This window comes from Colias croceus, chromosome 23 (genome assembly GCF_905220415.1).
Source record: "Colias croceus chromosome 23, ilColCroc2.1".
NCBI classification, from domain to species: Eukaryota; Metazoa; Arthropoda; class Insecta; order Lepidoptera; family Pieridae; genus Colias; species Colias croceus.
In genome coordinates this window covers 7,622,568-7,627,992 of record NC_059559.1, presented here as the reverse complement: position 1 = coordinate 7,627,992, position 5,425 = coordinate 7,622,568, and the positions used below count along the sequence as shown (strand labels likewise).

Here is a 5,425-nt window from a genome sequence, read left to right as displayed (position 1 = left end):
TTATTGTTGTTTTATTCGCAATTCAAAAATAATTATTAACATTGATTTTATGAAACTTTATTTTGATAAATGTAATTAATCTATGTAGATAGCTGTTTTATTATTGAAATAATTAAAGTTTTGATTAGATAAATTGCCTACCATCTACTACACAAGACAATGTTTAGTACTTATTACCTACTTAAAATTAGCTTTTTCTTATGCCATTTACTTTATGATCTAAGTATGCCATAGAAACACATAGAAATGAACCTACTAAAATCATTTTTCACATGTTCGATTCAATAAACACAGTGTATGAAGAACTTAACAAATTAATCATTGCAAACCGACAGATGGAACTGATATTTATAACTACCTATATTTTTTTATAATAAACGTAGGTATAACTTCCTAACACTTAATTCAGTAGGTACATATAAATTAAAAAAAGGCACTATATGTACATACCTTATCATATAAAAATTAAAAATATATTATTTGAAAGAGGATTATAAAATGATAGAATTAAGAAAAACGCTGATGAATGCATATATGAAAATTTTAACTAATTAACTCCTAACTATTACATATTTAAATTGTTGGCTTGCAGCTAAATTACTAAAATACCTAAGAGACTAGAAATATTGAGAAAACAACTTCAATAAAAAATCTTGTTGATTTTTTATTGAAGTTGTTTTCTCTTGTTCTTCTTGTTCTCTACTTGTTGTAGTCAATTTAATGTAACTAGATAAGAAAAAATAACGATAGGTAACAAACTAGATATTATTTCGAGGTTTTACATAACGAACTAACAACTTAACATTTAATTTTAATATCAGCTACACTCGACAGGGGGACTTGATTATATAATTCAGTTTTTTGTTAGTTTATAAACAAGACAAGAGGTAACCATTATTATTCAAGTAGGTATATCTTAAGGTATATGAATATGTTCAATGAAATTAAAACACCATTATTTAGATATCTTATTTTGTATTGTAGGTATCTTTCAAAAACACGTTTTGCAAATTTCGAGATCATTTTTTCATTATATAATTTCAATCTTCTATTTTCATTATTGCTTCTGTTAAAAACAATCGCTTTCTATATTATCGAAGTCGTTCAAAACTGAAAGAGAAATCAGTGATATTTAAATTTTGTATTATTATTATAATGTATAATACTATATTTAAAGACAAGTAATTTATCGGCTGGGATCTTAGAGACTGGGCTGCTCGAAAACTGAGCATTGATTTATTTATTTTTTCATAAATTTCGCTCTTTTATACTTTTAATTAAATAAGAAGAATATATAGTTTAGGATTAATGAATATCGATCAAATTATGAAGTATGGTGGTGTAAGATTTTTGAACATTAATTTTTCAATTATTTATTCTTCAATATATAATACATATATATATCATAATAACAATATTATCTAGATTGATGTAACACAATATAAGTATACAGGTTATTATATTTATGTTAAAAAATGTGTCAGTTTGCTATTTTCTTTTTAGTTGGTACAACTATAGGTATGTACAACAAAAATACACAAATTACATCGCAAATTACATTCTGTTGTTGAAACATGGATTGATGATTATAATAGAAAAAAAAAACATACAATTTCAGTGTATTTTTTTTACATCAAAGATCTCTTCTTAGCGTATTTTGTCATAATATACCCTATATATTTTTTATGATTATGAAACGATTAATTGCGATCAAGTACTTGTATTGAGTAAGTGTTGTCTTGGACTTTTTTTTCTGACAAAATAAAAATTAATGATTTATTATTAGAAATTATACCTATTGCTATAGTCCAAGAGCTGATGATAGCTAGAAAAATTATAAATAAAAAAAAACAACATCGTTTGTTAAAACTCTCAGAGCACACGGAAGCTCGCGGGCTGCTTGCAGCCCGCGCACAACGCACCAGCTAGTCATATATATATAAAGCTACACTACCACTCACTCACTGACTGACTGACATCGGGTTTCTCGGAAACTACGGGGAAAGTTGGGGGGATTTTGACGTGATCGTATAGAGGTGCGGCGAGTGACCACCGGAAAAATATTGACATCTCCAACACCCTGGACAAGAGAGTGGACCCCTGGAGGTGCGCAAAAACGGTGATACCTGGAGGGGGGGTGTCTGAACAAAAAATGCTCGGAACTGGTGGCGATTACCAGGGGTGGTGGAAAAATGGGGATTTTCGCGAAAACAAGATGGCCGCCGTACTTTGCCAAAATCGCCGTTTATGAATCCTTACGTCTCAAATTTGGCACACGTGCTCTGTGCGAGCCGGCGAATCGATCGGTGCCCCGTTCGAGTGGCTCCGGGCCCCCGTTTCCAACTTCCATACAACGTTAACTCCAACGGCCCGCGGAAACGGTGCGAGTTGGGTGGGGGGTCCCGGAACTAAAAATGATCACCACCCTGGGACGCTACCAGGGAGCCACAGTGGGACGCTTGATTTTGGAATTTTTCCATTTTTGGCGCAAACATAAAAACGTAAATTTAGACGAGGTGGCGCATCGCGGAAATACACTCACACCATGTTCGTACTCGCCCAGCTCCCAGGATATCCAGAAAAATCCGAAATCTTAAACTTTCCCACATCTCGCGAAGACGGTCAACGGCCCGCGCAAACGGTAGCAGCTGCATCTGGGGTGCTCAAACTAAACTTGTAGTAGACCTCGAGCAATTACCACAGAGTGTGAAAAATATTCAAAATGGCGGAAAAAATGGCCGCCGCCATACAAATTCTAAAATGGCCGTCGCTGGTCCGATCGCGCTGAAACTTGGCACAGGGGCTTTAATCAAGCCGCACATTAAGGTGGGATACTCATAATTGAGTTTCCACCGCTGGTTTCCGAGTTTCATACAACGCGAAATTCGACGGCTCTCCGAAACGGCACTAGATAGCCGGGGGGTGTAGAACTAAAAATTGATCAGGAAGATGGGGCGCTCCCAGGGCAATCGAGAAATTTCAAATTGGACGCCATTTTTTTTTCAAAAATGGCCAATTTTTCAAAGCAAGATGGTGGCGCCGGTTACTTCACGATCGGTCTGAAAATTGACTTCTGTGCTCTAATCGGCCAGATTTACAAAACTGCATACTCAGAATATCTCTCCGACCCCCGGTTTCCATTTTCCATACATCACGAAATTCAACGGCTCTCTGAACTGGTGGCACTTAGGTCGGGGTTGCCGAAGTAAAAAATGTTCAAAAACTTGGTCCGCTTCCAGGCACATAAAAATTTTTGCTAAAAAGCGAAATTTTTTTTTTCGAAAATTTTGTATGGAAATTTCCATAGTAGGAAGGGTAATTGAATACCATCGGCAAAAGACGGCACCGCGGGCTGCTTGCTGCCCGCGCACCGCGCAACTTCGAGGGTTGACAGCCTCCCGGAGTAGAAAATATTTATTAACTTTTGAACTACCTACCACACGAGCCAAGCGAGCGAAGCGAGCGAGTCACGGCAGCGGCCAGCATAAATATTCAAATAGGTAGCGAGGAGCGAAGCGACGAGCGTGTTAGGTTAACTTTTGAACTACTTACCGCACGAGCCAAGCGAGCGAAGCGAGCGAGTCGCGTCAACGGCCGGCCTAAATATTCAAATAGGTAGCGAGGAGCGAAGCGACGAGCGTGTTAGGTTAACTCTTGAACAGTTTATTATGAAAAGTCACTGCCCGCTATCGATAAGACGTTTCAAAAATTTTACCAATATTTGAATAAGTAATATATAAGCAGTTTAGGTAGCGAGGAGCGAAGCGACGAGCGTGTAAGGTTAACTTTTGAACTACCAAACGAGCCATGCGAGCGAAGCGAGCGAGTCACGGCAGCGGCCGGCCTAAATATTCAAATAGGTAGCGAGGAGCGAAGCGACGAGCGTGTTAGGTTAACTTTTGAACTACCTATCGCACGAGCCAAGCGAGCGAAGCGAGCGAGTCTTGGCAGCGGCCGGCCTAAATATTCTAATAGGTAGCGAGGAGCGAAGCGACGAGCGTGAGTTTAACTCTTGAACAGTTTATTATGAAAAGTCACTGCCCGCTATCGATAAGACGTTTCAAAAATTTAACAATATTTGAATAAGTAATTTATAAGCAGTTTCGACTGACTGTAGAATCGCTGTTAGCAGATGTTACAAATGGAAAGGAAATTCGAATGCATTTTCAAATGACTGAAGATTTCTGCCCTGCGATGAGCCGCGAGCTGCTTGCAGCTCGCGCACCACGCAACCTCGAAGGTGGACAGCCCCCCGGAATAGAAAATATTTGAATGGGGAATTTATAAGCATTACCGACTGACTGTAGAATCGCTGTTAGGAGATGTAACAAATGGATAGGAAATTCGAATGCATTTTCAAATGACTGAATATTTCTGCCCTGGGATGCTTCGCGGGCTGCTTGCAGCCCGCGCACTACGCTCCCTCGAAGGTGGACAGCCTCCCGGAGTGGAAAATACTTGAATGGGGAATTTATAAGCATTAACGACTGACTGTAGAATCGCTGTTAGCAGATGTAACAAATGGACAGAAAATTCGAATATATTTTCAAATGACTGCCCTATTGCTTCAACCCAGGGGCAAAAGGAGCTCGCGGGCTGCTTGCAGCCCGCGCACCACGCGCCCTCGAAGGTCGACGGCATTCCAGAATAGAAAATATTTGAATTGGTAATTTATAAGCACTTCCGATTGACTGTGGAATCGCTGTTAGCAGAAAATTACAAATGGACTGGGAATTCTAACACATTTTCTAATGACTGCCCTATTGCTTCAACCCAGGGGCAAAAGGGACTCGCGGGCTGCTTGCAGCCCGCGCACAACGCACCAGCTAGTTATTATAATATATAAAGCTACACTACCACTGACTGACTGACATCGGGTTTCTCGGAAACTACGCGGAAAGTTGGGGGGATTTCGACGTGATCGTGTAGAGGTGCGCCGAGTGACCACCGGAAAAATATTGACATCTCCAACACCCTGGACAAGAGAGTGGACCCCTGGAGGTGCGCAAAAACGGTGATACCTGGAGGGGGGGTGTCTGAACAAAAAATGCTCAGAACTGGTGGCGATTACCAGGGGTGGTGGAAAAATGGGGATTTTCGCGAAAACAAGATGGCCGCCGTACTTTGCCAAAATCGCCGTTTATGAATCCTTACGTCTCAAATTTGGCACACGTACTCTGTTCGAGCCGGCAAATCGATCGGTGCCCCCTTCGAGTGGCTCCGGGCTCCCGTTTCCAACTTCCATACAACGTAAAATCCAACGGCCCGCGGAAACGGTGCGAGTTGGGTGGGGGGTCCCGGAACTAAAAATGATCACCACCCTGGGACGCTACCAGGGAGCCGTAGTGGGACGCTCGATTTTGGAATTTTTCCATTTTTGGCGCAAACATAAAAACGTAAATTTAGCCGAGGTGGTGCAATGGAG

The 5,425-nt window shown here is 40.3% G+C and overlaps 1 protein-coding gene across 1 annotated transcript in view; it reads right to left on the bottom strand.

The window, feature by feature from the left end:
* LOC123702232 (protein slit) overlaps positions 1-5,425 on the bottom strand; it is a 195,397-nt gene that overhangs the window by 117,444 nt on the left and 72,528 nt on the right. The gene's annotated exons all lie outside the window — the stretch shown is intronic.